The following is an 18,867-nucleotide window of genomic DNA, read 5'->3' as shown; positions in this document are numbered from 1 at the left end:
CACCAAAAAAAAAAAAAAGGTCACACACTCTAATACATTTCTTGGACCGCCTTTAGCTTTGATTACGGCATGCATTCGCTGTGGCATTGTTTCGATAAGCTTCTGCAATGTCACAAGATTTATTTCCATCCAGTATTGCATTAATTTTTCACCAAGATCTTGCATTGATGATGGTAGAGTCTGACTGCTGCGCAAAGCCTTCTCCAGTACATCCCAAAGATTCTCGATGGGGTTAAGGTCTGGACTCTGTGGTTGCCAATCCATGTGTGAAAATGACGTCTCATGCTCCCTGAACCACTCTTTCACAGTTTGAGCCCGATGAATCCTGGCATTGTCATCTTGGAATATGCCGGTGCCATCAGGTAAATAAAATCCATTGATGGAATAACCTGGTCATTCAGTATGTTCAGGTAGTCAGCTTGGAGCACATACTGTTGCTGAACCTAGACTGACCAACTGCAGCAACCCCAGATCATAGCACTGCCCCCACAGACTTGTACAGTAGGCACCAGGCATGATGGGTGCATCACTTTATCTGCCTCTCTTCTTACCCTGATGCGCCCATCACTCTGGAACAGAGTAAATCTGGACTCATCAGACCACATGACCTTCTTCCATTGCTCCAGAGGCCAATCTTTATGCTCCCTAGCAAATTGAAGCCTTTTTTTCTGGTTTTCCTCACTGATTAATGGTTTTCTTACAGCTACACAGCTGTTCAGTCTCAATCCCTTGAGTTCCCTTCGCATTGTGCGTGTGGAAATGCTCTTACTTTCACTATCAAACATAGCCCTGAGTTCTACTGTTGTTTTTCTTCGATTTGATTTCACCAAACGTTTAAGTGATCGCCGATCACGATCATTCAGGATATTTTTCCAGCCACATTTCTTCCTCTAATACGATGGGTCCTCACTATCCTTCCAGTGTTTAATAATGCATTGGACAGTTCTTAACCCAATTTTTGTAGTTTATGCAATCTCCTTAGATGTTTTCTCTGCTTAATACATGCCAGTGATTTGACCCTTCTCAAACAGACTAACATCTTTTCCACTATCACGAGATGTGTCTTTCGACATGGTTGTTTAACAAATGAGAAGCAACTCATTGCACCAGTCGGGGTTAAATAACTTGTTCCCAGCGGAAAGATAATTGCCCATGCAGTAATTATCCAATAGGAGGCTCATAACTATTTGCTTTGTTAAATCCAAGTGGGGACAATTTTTTGGGACAGGCAGTGTATCTTTATGATGCAAATTAGGTACACATGTTCTGTATGTATCTAAATAGCCCAAGAATCCTCATTCTGACATTGAACTAGCTTTAGCTGGATGTTATCCTGTAACCCTTCTATACAGCACCCATATTTTACTTACCAAAAAACTGCATACAAGTCACAAAATGGAATGTGCTGTCCTCTCAGCAGGTCAATGATGATAGTACTTCTTGTAGGTAATGCATAGCAGAAAATGCATCTAAAAGAACATATCTTTTCTAAACCATAGCTGATATCCAAATGCAACCACAAGTTCAATGGTGATAGGGAATCTATTCCATGGGAACCTGTCCACGTGACCTTGACCATTCTGATTTACCTTGCTTTTGGACCACATTCTGATTTACCTTACCTTTGGACCACATGTTTTCTCATGTGTATGGTATCCTGTATCTGCTATTGTTGAATTTGAAGGCCATAATTAAATTTAGAATTCACTTAAGATCCTTCCTCTTTGGGTTAGACCTTGATGAAGACTGGCCATATGTTTAGATTTTACACTTGGGATCTTCCAGGAATATCAGGGGTTGTCTAATTTCTTATGAGATGGTTCTCAAATAATCTGTCCTGGGTGTCCAATAATAACAACAAAGTCTATAATTACTGATATTACTATATATTGAAACCTGACGACATGTTTTGAATATTGTAGACCCACACCAGATTTGGTGTAATGCTAGGTCTGAATATTCTGGGTAATTTGGATCTTCAGGACGGGTATGGTGAATACTTTGCTCTCATTGAATGCAGTAGTCGGTAAACTAGAACTAGTGTAGAAAATGGAGGAGGTTGTACAAAAGGACATCAAAACTTTTAAGAGAACCGTATGAATTATATTTGTTCTGTATTTGTTCTGTAATGGTCTAGAACAGAATGGATGACATAGTTAAATTATTGGTAGCAATTGGTAGACAGCAAGCAGACATTAGGCATCTCCATCTCTCTGAAGGACAAAACATAACATTGACTTGCACCTGAGCTGTATGATTGCACATTACAAGAATTCGGAGCTGTATTCCCCAGTTGGACAGACTGATGTATTAGTAGCCTAAACTCTCAGACATTTTGGCACAGTTTCCAATGTGTGCAGTGTCTGATCTGTAGCCACCTAACTCCCTGTAATTATTTTATTGTGTGCTTCATGGAGGTTCTGGGGGCTTAGCTACAAAAGTGTCCTTTGAGGAAAAGTCTGTTTTTTGTAACTTTACATGATCCACAAGCTGAATGTGAGGCTTTTCTGTAATCCCTATAAAGCATATTTAAGACACATAAGTGCTAATGTTCTCTGTAAATTATGTCCTTTTAAAGCCTAACCAAATATCCTATTTCTTCTATACCATATTCACCTGGGTCCAGAGAGCTGAGATTTGGGGAGGTGTTGGATGTAGGTGTAGAGTTGTGTTAACTCTCTTTATATATGGCTGAGACATGGGGAACACTGGCCCTCATTTACTATTGTGGCTGTGCCTGAATTCTGGCATAGTTTGTGCCACAATTTGACAAATTTTTGGTGCAAGTTGGTTCATCTCATCTAAGAGATATTCATGAAGCAAGGAAGCCACAAAGAATAATCCACTGTGCCTTGTTGCCACGGGGCTGTGTTGTCCTGGAAAAGGGACATGGCTTTAAGACGTAACATTTTGCACCAAAATTCTGGCACAAAATTGTGTTGCAAAGTAGGTGGCGTAGAAAAAAGTATCTTACTGTACACTAAATGCATCACTCAAATAAGTTGATGTAATGAATTTGGAGCACTGGTTACCACAATGTCCTACTAGTGCCAATGCTTGTACTGTAGATGAAAGGACAGGCAAAGCTACTCTGCAGTATAAGGACACCACAATCAACCCCCAACATCCATGGATTGAGTGTGCCATGGATTGGGGGAATAATAGGATATTGAGGGTTAACTACAATCACACCACATTTTCAAGCACTATGATAACAAATAATAATAAATGGCATTTATACTGCTCAGGTTAGCTTTATTAAACAGATTTAATTTCTTTAAAGGGGTATATATAATGTTCATATACTCCATTAATGAATTCTAAGTTAATAGAGGGAGGTCCACAATTCAGGATCATCATCTCAGCCAATAAAGGCTGCAAAGAGCATCTCTCTTCCTACAGTACACAGACAAGCCATTGATTTGAATGGGAAATGTTTTATACTTAAAGAAGCACTCCAGATTTTTTTTATTGTAACATTGCTAAGGATTAGGCTAGTACAGTGAAAGCCCTTGCCGGCCTCTTTTTGTTTGCGTAAAATGACTTCTCGCGTGGTACTTCCTTTGCAGGCCTATGAGTCTTATATCGAGTCTCTCATGGACCAGCAAAGAAAATCTTCCAGCTGACACTAGGCACTGTATCAGACCTGTGGTCAGACTGCAGGTCACATGATCCTACAATACCGGGAACAGAATAATTTTATGCAGAATAAAGAGGCTTGTAAGGGATTTCACTGTAATACCCTAACAGCTAGCAATGTTACAAACCCATTAAAAAAAAAACAGAGTTCTTCATTATTGTGGTGGCACTGCAGAAAAATTCAACACTTACTGCCAGGTTTCCATACAAATTACATAGCTGTGGACTGAAGCAGGTTAATTCCAAGTGAATTTCCCAATGCAGATAACCTCTTTATTAAGTTATTTTTTGGTGACCACTTGATTATGTATTAATAAATGCACCAAAATACAGCTAGGATGGCGCTCGGTATGTTTCCGTAATGGTGTCGGCATTCTGATGTACAAATCATTGGTTCACAAGATAATTTTAGGTTGATATTCATATCCAAGGTTATAGAAAAGGACAATGAGTTGTAAATAAATGGATGAATTCATGAATAAAGAATCTAAGGATGATCATGTCAGAAGCCATGTCCCAAAGCAGTCTTTATGCAGCGTGAGATGCCTAAAATTGTTCTTTAGTGACAGAAATAGCAGAAACCATAGCATAGAGTCACATTATGTTTTTAATTATGTAAAAAAAAATCTAAAAAGTTGGGCAAATGTACCCAATTCCCTAATCTGTTTATGCTCCAACTTCTCAATTGGTTCTCTGCAAAAAAAACTACAGTATATTTAGCTACTGTACCTGAGACTGACTACAGGATCCATTGGATTTTTGGGGGGATTTTTGTGCCTAGAGTACATGTGCTTTAAGAGCAGAGATAACAATTGCAGCATGCTTTAATGCATGCCATAATGTGAATAATATTCTTTCTTAGAATTAGTACACCACATGGAGATGAATGGAAGAAACTCTGCAGTAACCAAACACACTACACAATATACAAAACTGCTAGAGCCGCATCTATTGAAAATAGGTGATATGCAGGGGTGCCTGGAGTAGGACCGATCTGATATTGATGACCTATCCTAAGATCAGGTCATCAGAAGATAGGTCCTTGAAAACCTCTTTCAATTAAATTAATGTGTCATTGTGAAATTCTGAGATCACTGTAGTGTAGTCGTGGCCAAGTATTTTCTGAGCAGATAATGTCACAGTACAGTGTCGGTGCAATCCAGTCATAAGTAATTGGTGAAGTGACAGTAGATGTGGCAACAACAGTAATCTTTATATGTAGAAAGTTATGAGCAAAGTTCTGACCACAAACAGGCATCAAGTCAGTACAGTTCTCTACTATGACAACAGCCTTAAAGTTACAGGCTTAAAGTTATTGTCTCCCTAAGACCTGCTTTTAGTGCAGAGTCGCACAGTAGCCTCCTCCTTTAGTCACTGAATGCCTAATATTAGCACTAGGGATGCCATGAATCCAGTAGACCTAGTACAGTCTTCTAGCACCATGCCTAGTATTAGCACTAGGGATGCCATGAATCCAGTAGACCTAGTACAGTCTTCTAGCACCATGCCTAGTATTAGCACTAGGGATGCCATGAATCCAGTAGACCTAGTACAGTCTTCTAGCACCATGCCTAGTTTTAGCACTAGGGATGCCATGAATCCAGTAGACCTAGTACAGTCTTCTAGCACCATGCCTAGTATTAGCACTAGGGATGCCATGAATCCAGTAGACCTAGTACAGTCTTCTAGCACCATGCCTAGTATTAGCACTAGGGATGCCATGAATCCAGTAGACCTAGTACAGTCTTCTAGCACCATGCCTAGTATTAGCACTAGGGATGGCATGAATCCAGTAGACCTAGTACAGTCTTCTAGCAACATGCCTAGTATTAGCACTAGGGATGCCATGAATCCAGTAGACCTAGTACAGTCTTCTAGCACCGTCCTAGCCTCTTCCCAAATGGTGGCCCATCACACAAGAATATAACGGTCATACTGGCCCGTACCTAACAACTTGTTTTATCATCTTAGCCACTGGGCTTTCTAAGGAACGTGGTGTCCCCACACCTATACGCTTCCACATTAAAGAGGGCCAGTGCTGTGTAATTTCCCCAACAACCATGGTGTCTCGGGCCATACGTACATTTTCAAGGGATCCTCCTCCACACTTTGCAGCATGAACCGTTTTGCTTCAGCACAGGAGCTCTATTCCCTATGTTCCGCCATTGTACTAGTTTACAGGTGTAAGAGATGTACTTAAAACCTAGGCACCTTTGCTGTGGTACCACATGGCAATATATTTTGATAGTATGTGCCATCTGGAGGCAGAATTATGAAAGCCTTCACATTGGTGATTTAATTTGACCGTATGAATGAATAGACCTACAAACAGTCCATATTTAATCATGGATATTAAAATACCCCCTTCTTCTACCCTTTATAGCTAAATTAATACATTTAACAAGTTTGAACCATTTGAAGACTTACCAAAGGTGAAAAAAAAAAAAAGGAAAGCCAGTTCAAGAATTGTAGATCCTGCACCCGTGACTCTTACTCTAGCTCCAAGGCCTTTGAAGCAAGCAGTTATATTTCTTCTATGACAGTATTATTTAGGACCTGCATTACTATTTATTGGTTAAATGCAAAATAGTGGCTTCATAAAAGGAAATGTGTATCTACTTCCATTTTCAATGCTCAGGCAATTCTTCTTGTATCTCTCTAAATAATAGAATACTCGCCTTTTGTTCCATGACCTCTTTTTTTTTTTACACTTTTTTTTTTTCTAATCTTCTTTCGCAGGGCTCGGTGTGCTTGCACTTCTAAGCAGACTCAAGGATTGATTAATTTGTAACATCTGGATATCCAATTATAGAAGCAGGTGAGTTGTAAGAGCAAACAGAAGGTCAGGGAAAAATCTTTGTTTAGGTGAATCATTCAAGAAAGATGATTAAATAAGAGTGAAAGAGACTTTTATGTGAAAATATCAATTATGGCAAACAGATTAGAGAATTAAATCAGAATTTGTCCCAAATTTATTTTGGATGAGAGACAGAGAGAGTTAGAGAGAAAAGGAGAAAGAAAGAGAGAGAGAGAGAAGTCTAGTATGCTACTGTGGGTTTCTGGAAATACATCTGCATTATCCGCTTTTTCATAATCCAGTTTTTTACCTATTGCCGTGCTTGTATCCCCACGTCCAGGGGTGCACCACCAATGAGGCCAGGTGAGGCGATCTCCTCAGGCAGTACCAGGTAGGGGCAAGAGAGGGGCAGTTGAAGGGCCATGGGCTGAAGGGAAGGTGGGAATGCAGTTTTAGTTTTTGCCTCAGGCAGCAGAAAGGCTAGGTGCACCCCTGCCCACATCATGTTTTTTTCTGTAAAAGAGACATACAAACCAGTCTCCTTTCCAAATAGAAAAGGAAACTGAGTGTCTCATACCATACAAGGACCCATCCTTTTCTGGGTAAGTACCCTTTGACAGAGTCGAGCAAAGAAAATTTGCTTGGTTGCCTGAGAGGCCTTGGTTGGGTTACTTTTTCTCTCTATCTATCTACATCTCTATCTGTCAAATCTCGGTCCTATGAAACCAGAGCATGTTATATAACAAATTTCTGGGCAAATTTAGCATATTTTATTAGGGTCTGAATTAAATTTTTGGGAAAATATAGCAAACCCGAAATTAATTTCAAGAAATTTACTCATCTCTAATATAAGAGAAGAGGCATGCTCGGACTAGAAAGAAACATCATCTATTTACAGTTGGAAAGCTGAAAGTGTCTTGTTTCCTTTGTGTTTGGATATTGTGGAAAGCAAATAAGAATCAAGTTCCATATAAAAAGTGTGAAAAATCAATATGATTAAAAAGTCCTTTATGGAAGGTTATGTGGCTGTATGGCTGTATTATACTCAATGTTTTTCCCATGTTTTCATTTGTGTGTGTGCAGTCTAGTGTCAATAGTTCATATTGTCCAACCTCTGAGGGGTATGGAGCCATAATAAACCATAGAACTCTATAGGAGCAGACCAATCCATGTTCCATTAGATGCTGTATTAAAGGAGTTTTCCACACTGCTGATATTGATGAGTTGTCATCTGACACCCTGCACACCCACCTATCAGGTGCTACCTCCAGCTGCTTGTGTTGGAACTAGCACATCAAACGAAGTTTCAAAGTGTAGTGGTCTTGTCATGTGACTGCAGCTGCAAGTGAATGGGAGCTCAGCTGCAGTAACCTGATGCGACCACTAGGCTTTGATGGAGATGGCAGGTTTGATGTTGCTCCATGGTTTAGTAGATGGTCTATTGTCCTTACTGTTTCATGGTGTGAAAGGGAGTGTGGTAAAAAGTTAGACTTAAAAAAGTTAAAAGGTGTAAGCAAAGAAGGATTCTGATGGCTGCAATTTGGACATATTTAAATATCCATATTAAGGCCTCTACAATATTACTGAGCTAAAGTAATCTGACTCTATAGTCCATTTCAGCAAAACTGCCTTTTCTTTTCCACTTTATTTTCTAAAATTAAATTTCTCTTCTCATTTTTAAAAATTTGCCTTGTTTTGATCAATATGCAACTTTATTATTCTCTTTTCAAAGATTTATTTAAATTGCCTTCAGAAGAATGAAATAATTTTAAGAATGTGCAGGGCCTAACAACATTTAGCAGAGTTTTTGATTTGCAAACCGTATCAGTAACTCACAAATCACATTGTGCCTGTTGTGAAACAGGTAACATAAGAAGGACTTCATTACATGCGCCTCAGTTTTCAGAAGGAGCCACAGAGATGATTTGTGCTATTAGCTGCAGATCTACTACTTGTACTGAATATTAGTCTTTTTATTGAAAAGTAATTTTACCCTGTGAAAGAATATTGGTTTTTTTTATTAATTTTTTTTTGCATACAACACAATTCTCTCCAGACAGTTTGCAAAATTTAAAGAGTTAGAGTACTTTCACACTTGCATTAAAGTTTTCCAATATTGAGTTCCGTCCTAGGGGCTCAATACTGGAAAAAATGCTTTAGTTTTATCCTAATGCATTCTGAATGGAAAGCATTCTGTTCAGTATGCATCAGGATGTCTTTAGTCCTGTCCCTCTTACGGTATTTGGCCGGAAAAAATACTGCAGCATGCTGCGATATTTTCTCCGGCCAAAATTCTGGAACACTTGCCGGAATGCCGGATCCGGCATTAATTTCCATTGAAATGAATTAATAGCGGATCCAAATCTGTAAAAGAAAATATGTGGAAAAAAAAATCTGTTTTTCCGGATGACACCTGAGAGACGGATCCGGTATTTCAATACAATTGTCAGACGGATCCGGCGATGGAACTGCCTGCCGGAATTGTCTAATCCAAGTGTGAAGGTACCCTTAATCGGAATGTTTTCTGAGAATGGGTTTGGTAGGATACATAAGAAATTGGTGTCCCTTGGGGGTTTTCCCACATTATGTTCAGCCCTTACCCAGGTGAATGTGAACTTGTGTTGCTGTTTTTTAAGATCAGGACAGGGCAAACAAACAACAATTTCATTTCTGGATTCCCCATTTTGTATTTAGAGTGTTTGAAGGAATATTTGTCCCCAATGCTGTCCTTCTTTCAGGTATCAGATGAAGATCTGAGCAAATCATACAAAAACCTTGCCCTCTTATCCTTATTAATGTTTTTTTCTTTTATTTATGCTGCTACTGTATGAGGACATTACAAGGTTTTTTGGCTGATTCTCATTGGGATTGGGATTTTGCTGCCCTTTTTTCAGATTTTGGCAAGCGGACAAATACCAGGCCTGTATTTTTATTTTTACTTTTTACTTTTTGGAGCTCCCTATACTGTAGCAAGGGGGTCACAAGTAAGGTTTGGAACCAGCCCTATGAGGTCTGTGAATTTCTGCTGCCTTTCTTGCCTACAAAGACAGGCAAGCGGAACAAACTCCAGACCTATCCTTGACTATCCTTACAATGAAGCTTCTAAGTTTGGTTGTCCCTATTCATTTGTGCTTGCCTTCTTTCCTACAAGGGATGGCAAGATAGCGAACTAGATGAGGCAAATACATGTCAGGTTTTTCTATTATTTTAATCCTGAGGGCACCAATTTTTTGCCATATAGTATATTTTTGAATTATTCAATTTTGCACTGTTTTATATTATAATTTTTTTACATTTACCGTATTTTTCGCCCCATAAGACGCACTCCCCCCCCCCAAAAAAAAAATGTGGGAGGGGCATAGCAGTGTGTCTTATGGGGCGAATGCTAACATTGATAGATCACCAGCTGCGATGCTGCACAGCGCAGCGATGTATCAAGGGGAGGCCGGCAATTGCTGGAATCGCGGCGGGGCCCGATGCAGTCACTGTACTCTTACACCGGGCCCCGCCGCTCACAGCAGTATTCATATGTAAACTGTTATCCTTAACCTCTTCTTAACTTTAGTTACAGTAGCGCTATCCCGTGTACTACTACTTATTATCAAGCTCCCGTACCGTAGCAGGCAGAGCGGCCGGCAGTTTACATATGAATACTGCTGTGAGAGGAGGAGCCAGGTGTATTGGGCGACACTGGTATGGGGGTGATCTGTGGATGAGACTTATTTAGCAAAGGATGCTATATATGTCCTCCTGACGAAGCTGAGGCGAAACGCGAGTCGGGGTTCCAGCCTGTCCTGTGTCCGTTGTCTATTCCCTCCATCATGTCTCTTGGTATGTTATGATTTTCCAGCAGGTGCCTGTGGGCGAGCTTTAGCTTATAGCCTCTATTAGATGGTTTGGTGTATGGGGACTTATTTATTTGAGTACGTCAGATAGATATTGTGTAACTTTTCTGTTACTATTTATGTATCATTAAGGGTCCTATACCTATATAGACTCGCTTCATGGCTATGCAATGGAGTGATGATCACAGTTACTTGTAGTGGTTAGTACCAGATACTGATTACTTGTAAATCACCCCACTGCATATCACACATACACCAGACATGTGTTCCACCTTTTTGGCGGGTTATTGAGACATCGGTCGGGGGACTACGGCATCCAGGTTGTTTGCTGACTTTTTCAAATAAATTCTGTGTAATCTTTTATATCTGTGCAATCATGATCTATATATGATATAATAAAGTATATATATTTTTAAATATACTGGGCATTCTATGGTTGTTTTTTAGCAACACTTTTAGGTTTGTACGACTGGTTCTTCGTTTGCCCCACTTTACGTTTTTGTAGTGAGGCCTTCTTTTTTTGTTCATAGTTTACATATGAATACTGCTGTGAGAGGAGGGGCCAGGTGTATTGGGGGACACTGGTATGGGGGTGATTTGTGGATGACACTTATTTAGCAAAGGATGCTATATATGTGTCATCCACAGATCCCCCTGATAACAGTGCCATCCACAGATCCCCCATAATAGTGTTATCCACAGACCACCATTAGTTCAAAACCCACACCTTTTGGTTAGAAATATTTTTTTCCCTCCTCGAAAACCTAGGTGTGTCTTATGGGCAGGTTCGTCTTATAGGGCGAAAAATACGGTACATATTTTTTTTTTGTTTTAATGTTTCTATGTTTTGCTCCTTTTCTTAAGCAAAAACACCAATTATCTAGTTTAAATATAAATCTATAAAAAATGCCCACAGCAATTTATTTTCCATCTCGTTCCTAGATTAAAATGAAGTATTACCAAAGAATTACGTCAAGATCAAATGGTTTCGATTAGAAAATCGGGAGGGGTTCCTGTATAATTTTGCCACTAGCTAAATCTACAAACGACTTTAAGTGCTGAGTCGTTAAAAAGCATCATTGTGAATTTAAATGCACGGTAAATGAGAGATGCTTCACAACAGAGATATGAAGGAATATGATTACATTGTCGTTTATAGGCATATGGATCAAATATTCTCAGTTTACAAGGGAAGTAAGTGCTCAGCAGAGATTAATGGCAAGAAGATCTATGCATTTGTTTTGGAGATATTGTTGTGTATTTGGTCTTGTTTTAAAATGTCGTATAATTCATATCCTTACACGAAATACATAACAGCTATGAAACTGTGAGCTATATAAGAGCTCAGATTTTTGGATCAATGGAGCATCCTAAAAAAAAAACGTCCGGGGAAGTCAGTCAGTCTGTAGTCAAATTTAAGGTGTCATGATTTACAACATAGTCATTTGTACCCATTCAACATTTCATCCCCATGAACAACGTTTATCAGAAAACTATCTTATAGAAGAATTAACTTTGCTACCTAAAGCATTCTGTCGGCTTTCATTTTTTATTTTTTTTATTTTTTTAGAAATTGCCTCTGGTTGGTTGCTATAGACTTTAAGGACTCCTACTTTTTTTTAATATATGAGTGTCAGCCTTCCAGACTAATTTTAGTAAATGAGTACAACATTTTACAGATCGAGGTTAATCTTTAGGGGCAGACAGACAGACCTTGCATCTCTGAACAGTCTGTTTTAGCTTTATTCTCCAGTGCAACTGTTATGCTTACCTTTTGTGTGGCAGAGGTGCCTTTGAGTCACCTGAGGGCCCACGGCCAAGATGCAGCAGCAACCTCTGCACCCCTATGGATATGCTAGTAACTGTTATCCCTTTGAAAATGCTTAAGTGGTGATCACCTAAATCAACTGATGGTCTGCATTCCTCTTCAGTTTGATTAAGGTTCTGGTCACACTACCCCTGTATTCTGCTCCATCATGATTCAACTGTTTTTGATGGCAAGGATCAGCAGTGGTATTCTTGCCATCAGAAATACTGAAACTCCAATAGAAGTCTTGTGCATGTATCAAAAGTTGATGGGATCTATTACGATATTTTGGAATCCATTTGAAAATAGATCTACCCAGCTGGTTCCAATCATCATAAAGGGGTTTTCCAGGATTTTAATATTGATTACCTATCCCCAAGATAGGTCATCAATATCAGATCGACGGGGGTCCGAAACCCGGCACCCCTGCTGATCAGCTGGCTGAAGAGAAGGCTGCGCTCCACAATTTGGCGATGGTCCCTGACTTCACCAAGTGCAGGGGCCTCAACCTAAAGTAAGGCAGAAAGAGGTTGTAATGTAAGGGTAAGTACTGATTGGTTCTTTCCCCTTTAATTTTGTCTCTTTTTAATTTACTTTTAGTATTTTGTGTAAGGATATTCTTTGTAATTCCTTGTAATGTAGTGGGTTAGGCATACCCACCTACCCCATTCTGTTGATAAGACCACTTTCCTGAGTATCTCAGGACATGCGTGATACACACCGGTGGTGGGGACGAGGCGTATAACTCTGGTTACACACATACATTAGTGGGGGACTCCACTTAGAACTTAGGTAGGATGTAAGTATTGATTTTTTTTATATCTCTTGGACACCCTGGGGTGAAGGTCATGTGCTATAACGTGTTAAACAGCCATACCCCATATTGCATATTTAGGCTAGTAATTTTTATCACTGTATGTGATTTATCTGTGTTATCTTATATTTAATCACACTTAGTAAATATATTTATTCACTTCGCCTGGGTAAGCTTATTCATTCTCTAATCTTTTGAATTCACATTACAGAGGTTAAAACCAGACAAGCAAAACCAGGATCAGAATCCAAAAGCTAAGTCAAATACATAGCAGAGTGAAACCAGGAGATGTCAGAGACAAAGTCATCAGGCAAAGGCAAGATCAAAGACTCATAGTTTAATTCCAGTTTCAAATATCAAGCAAGGTCAACTAACAAGCAGAGTCAAATGCTAGGAGGCCATGTCAGAGGCAAAATCAGTATACAGATGCAAAGTGAGAGAAATGGGCAAAAGGTCAGCAATCTATAGTAACACAAAACTAGCTAGCGTGGCATAAATACCAAACACAAGCAACTGTGGCCAGCAGCTCCTTGTTTAAATAGTATATCATCAAGAAGCATGTGCCGCCGGAGCTGAGACTTATTGGTTTGGTATCCCTGCTCCCTGATAGGTTGACCATCCCCACTTTCAGTGGAACTAGTTGCCATAGCAACAGAGCACTTCTGCTGGCTGTAATTTTGGTGCTTCCTCCAGCAGTACAGGCACGCGTAAGACGGCGTGGAACATGCCGGTCTTAATAAATTAGTCCCTTCTTCTGGTATTTCACCTGAGCTTCATTCACTTCAATGTGAATAAGCTGCAATATCAGACACAGCCCATGGACTAGAATAGGGCAGCAGCTATGCTGGAACTACAACTCCCAGAATCCTTCTTTCACTTCTATGGGAGCTACAAGAACAGCCGAGTAAGTGTGCATGCTGGGAGTTATAGTTTCACTGCATCAGGAGTGTAGAAGGTTGCTGATTCCTGGACTTGTATGTCACTGCTTTGGGGGGAAAATATCAGACCCAGTTTTGAAGTTCTGGACAATCCCTTTAATTGTAAAAACACAGTTCAGCACTAAATAGAGTTGTTCATTAAGATGCGCATTAGTCTTCCAGGCTGGAGACATACACTAACAGAGGTTTTCTTGTTATTTTGCAGTCACTTCTCGTGTCAGATTCTGTAGCTTTTGTTGTGGGAAATGAAATGTGCCATTTCTCCCTTTGCTACCTTCTCTCTGAAAGGCATCGCAGTGGGGAGCCGCTATTTCTCATATTATTCTGTCCATGCACATGGGAATGTTTCAGCATCTTGAGTTGATATTTTTGAAGGACCTCTACCCTTCATCTATTTTTTTCAGCAAAGCACAGATAATAGACAGTAATTTAATCTTTGCTCCAGTAGTTCCCTTGTGTCATTTGGTTTTAGAGAAATTGTGGAGTTTTCTTTGTGAGTTTATCTACTAGTACAGACGTAGCAGAGTAAAATGGCGTATATTTACTTTTAGTCATTGTGATATCATTACATGAAATTACGATAAATGACAATTTCAGCACAGCCACATCTATCTATCTATCTATCTATCTATCTATCTATCTATCTAATATCTATCTATCTATCTCATATCTATATATCTAATATCTATCTATCTATATATCTAATATCTATCTATCTATCAATCTCCTATCTATCTATCTATCTATCTACAAACCGGATTCCAAAAAAGTTGGGACACTAAACAAATTGTGAATAAAAACTGAATGCAATGATGTGGAGATGGCAAATGTCAATGTTTTATTTGTAATAGAACGTAGATGACAGATCAAACGTTTACTCCGAGTAAATGTATCATTTTAAAGGAAAAATACGTTATTCAGATTTTCACGGTGTCAACAAATCCCCAAAAAGTTGGGACAAGTAGCAATAAGAGGCTGGAAAAAGTAAATTTGACCATAACGAAGAGCTGGAAGACCAATTAACACTAATAAGGTCAATTGGCAACATGATTGGGTATAAAAAGAGCTTCTCAGAGTGGCAGTGTCTCTCAGAAGCCAAGATGGGTAGAGGATCACCAATTCCCACAATGTTGCGCAGAAAGATAGTGGAGCAATATCAGAAAGGTGTTACCCAGCGAAAAATTGCAAAGACTTTGCATCTATCATCATCAACTGTGCATAACATCATCCGAAGATTCAGAGAATATGGAACAATCTCTGTGCGTAAGGGTCAAGGCCGTAAAAGCATACTGGATGCCCGTGATCTCCGGGCCCTTAAACGACACTGCACCACAAACAGGAATGCTACTGTAAAGGAAATCACAGAATGGGCTCAGGAATACTTCCAGAAACCATTGTCAGTGAACACAATCCACCGTGCCATCCGCCGTTGCCAGCTGAAACTCTACAGTGCAAAGAAGAAGCCATTTCTAAGCAAGATCCACAAGCTCAGGCGTTTTCACTGAGCCAGGGATCATTTAAAATGGAGTGTGGCAAAATGGAAGACTGTTCTGTGGTCAGACGAGTCACGATTCAAAGTTCTTTTTGGAAATCTGGGACGCCATGTCATCCGGACCAAAGAGGACAAGGACAACCCAAGTTGTTATCAACGCTCAGTTCAGAAGCCTGCATCTCTGATGGTATGGGGTTGCATGAGTGCGTGTGGCATGGGCAGCTTGCATGTCTGGAAAGGCACCATCAATGCAGAAAAATATATTCAGGTTCTAGAACAACATATGCTTCCATCCAGACGTCATCTCTTTCAGGGAAGACCCCCTCATTTTTCAACAAGATAATGCCAGACCACATTCTGCATCAATCACAACATCATGGCTGCGTAGGAGAAGGATCCGGGTACTGAAATGGCCAGTCCTGCAGTCCAGATCTTTCACCTATAGAGAACATTTGGCGCATCATAAAGAGGAAGGTGCAGCAAAGAAGGCCCAAGACGATTGAACAGTTAGAGGCCTGTATTAGTTAAAGGTTTGAAACCGCTCTGCTAATGGTTCAGTCAGACGCTGCACAAGTGACAGAAATAGGGTATTAGCCTTCGTCCTCCTCTCTCAAGGATTCGATCCTCCTCAGACCGCCTCCTCTGTAGGATTAAATGACCAGCATAGAGTGAAGTACCCTCTTAATTGTTAATAAAAAAAGGTTTTATTCTACTCACAAACAATGGTAGATCATAGGCATATCACAATTAGTGAAAACAACTTGAAGTCCTGCCCGACCCGGGTTTCGCTCTCTGGCTTCCTCAGGGGCGACAACTGCGCATGTCCACAGCTGGGCCCTTTAAATAGCCCAGTCTCCCATTATCAGACCGTGGGAATCACTCCCAATCAAAAAAATGTTTTCTTTTTTTTAAATGCATGATAAAAGCAGTATTCATAACATATCCTTAATAGGAACATTCATATCCTTATAAAACAATATCAGCCATACACCAAATTGTATCAAAAATCGATTAAAAAATATCTAATATCTATCTATCTCCTATCTATCTATCTAATATCTATCTATGTATCTATCTATCTATCTACCTAATATCTATCTATCTATATCTATCTATCTACTATCTATCTATCTATCTATATCTATCTATCTATCTATCTATCTATCTATCTATCTATCTATCTATCTATCTATCTATCTATATATCTATCTATCTACCTAATATCTATCTATCTACCTAATATCTATCTATCTACCTAATATCTATCTATCTACCTATCTAATATCTATCTACAGTGGCCTGCAGAGGAGGCAAGAAGTGGAGAGGATGGCAGTGGTTGCTGCAGTGAGGATGGAGGTAGTAGTACTCACAATGGAGATCCTGCTCCAGCACTATGCACACAGTGAAGGGAGGGGCACACCTTGGTTTGGGGTCTCCTGCCTGATGGTGTTTGGGGTGCCCTTGGTGTTGGTGGCAGTGCATTGTGGGGTGTAAGGCAGGTAGAACACAGCAGTCCACAACAATGACACCATATTGAAATGAGCAACCACTTATTTACTGAAAATGTTGGCAGTTTATGTGTGCATGCCATTTTAGCAGTAGACACAGTTCTTATTAACGTTAAAATGATAAACTCCTGGCAGAACAGAGAAGGTGAACTCCACATCCAGCTGTCCTGCTGGGTGCTGCATTATACTGTCAAAGGCACTTTCCTCCCAAAATGTAGTCCCACATTGTCCTCTGTGAGTTTTAGTCCTTTAGCAGTCTTGTACCTGTTTCCAGTATAACTATAGACCTGAGGCCTTTTTCTCTAGTCAAAATGTGTGAAACCCAAAAGCCAGTAACATATCTTCACGAGCAGTTTTCCTTCACCGACCAGTGTGGCCACTAAACCTTCAGTAAAGTTCCTTTCTGTAGTCTCTGTGTGGATAGATGGCTGAAGTGAGGCCCCTTTTAGACCCCAAATACTTGGCTATCTCTCCACTTAGAACCTAGGTTCCTGCAGAGCTTCTCACTGCTCAAACTCCCTCACTAGACTGCCTCTGGAAAGAGAATAAGTCCAGGGTCTGGGCCCACCTCTGCCCAGAGATCACCCCTGCCCAGAGATTGTTAGTAAGCAGTGGTAACCCTTTATGTTCTGGCTAGAAATTAACATAACATTACAAAAAAGCTAAATTTTGAACATTATTGTTACATTAAAGAACATAGTATTTATCAGACTCCGGGTCACTGCATATCTATCTAAACAATCCATCCATCCAGTCATCTATCTATTATCTATCTATCTTTTTGTCTATCTATCTATAACTATGCAATAATCACCTCACTAATCCCCGGTGGACCTTCTGCTGTTCACCGAATCTCTCTATTCTATATCTCCTGGAGTCTATCAGCACACAGTAAATGCATGTGCTACCCATCTCTGGCTGAGGCAGGTGACCACTGAGGCCAGTAAATGGCCGCAGCTGGGTATCCAAGAACCCCAAAATTCTAGCATTCCAGCACTTACTCCACAAACTGCTAGTTAGTCTGAAAGAAGAAAATAGCCAATTACGCTCAAATTCCGACAGATATTTTTCTCTGATATCCAGTAATTCAAAATGTTAACAATATGGCACCTATTCAATCCTCTTAAAGGAGTTGTCCGGGATTGAGGACTTTGTTCCATTAGTACAAGACAGACATACATATAACATACATCCATGTCCTACCTTTTCCACATGTTTCTGAAGCCCTGTTTTCTTATAGAAAATTATTCGCCAGAAGTGAAGTTTCTTAGACTTGGTGACGTACCAGGTCCCTTGGAGGAGCGCTGAAGCCTCTTCTTCCGCCAGCTCAGGGAGCCCAGTGATGTCACCGGCACTGATCGGTGGGCTTTAGCACTGCTCTAGCCAGTAAAACGGCTAGGGCAGCGCTAAAGCCCTCCCATAAGAGCTGGTGACATCGCCGAACACACTGCCGGGCGGAAGCCTACGCCCGGCAGTGTGTTATTGTAAACAAAAGAGCCTTTGCCCTGCGCGATTTAGAGCAGCGCAAAGGAGAGCATCGGAGCATGAACTACTCCGATGTTCAAGTCAGGGGGCTGCCTGTGTGAAAATAGAGGTTTGACCGGGTTCAGCTCTGAACCCGGACAACCCCTTTAATGCCAGATTAAAGGAATTTCTCTGTGCAGTTATATATCACGCCATTAGAAGAGTGAAATAATTGCCTGCCATGTGCTGTGCTATTATCCTATTGACCTCTGTCTTCCGAGCAATGCTAGGCTGCACAGTGCTGTGATCTGGTCCTACATCTGAGACATCTGTAACCAGGGGATAGGTGCGTTCTAATGCAGGCCTGGATAGAAGTAATGCAGCCTCTGTGTGTACCATATACCTTTTTAGACTCATTATGACATACTGCACTAATCTAGATAACATTATACCGGAGAAACCACTCTGCAAGTCGCCGTTAATGGCCGTTAACAATCTTTAGCATCTGCCATCAGTAAGTGAATAATTCTTGCACAATCAATACTTCAGCTTAGTGCTGCTCC

At 40.3% G+C, this 18,867-nt stretch overlaps 1 protein-coding gene across 2 annotated transcripts in view; it reads left to right on the top strand.

Moving 5' to 3' along the window:
• The window catches only part of TSPAN9 (tetraspanin 9), a 490,638-nt gene that overhangs the window by 189,723 nt on the left and 282,048 nt on the right, over positions 1–18,867 (top strand). Inside the window, exon 4 of one of the 2 annotated variants that reach the window (XM_044281282.1) lies at positions 6,379–6,457. The exons of the other annotated variant lie outside the window; for it this stretch is intronic. The gene's annotated coding sequence lies outside the window, so the exon portion shown is untranslated. The remainder of the gene's footprint in view (positions 1–6,378; positions 6,458–18,867) is intronic. 2 annotated transcript variants of the gene reach the window in all.

The sequence above is a fragment of the Bufo gargarizans genome, chromosome 2 (genome assembly GCF_014858855.1).
Source record: "Bufo gargarizans isolate SCDJY-AF-19 chromosome 2, ASM1485885v1, whole genome shotgun sequence".
In the NCBI taxonomy this organism is placed as follows: Eukaryota; Metazoa; Chordata; class Amphibia; order Anura; family Bufonidae; genus Bufo; species Bufo gargarizans.
Note: the sequence above shows the minus strand (reverse complement) of the source record. Positions and strands in the feature narration are given on the sequence as shown.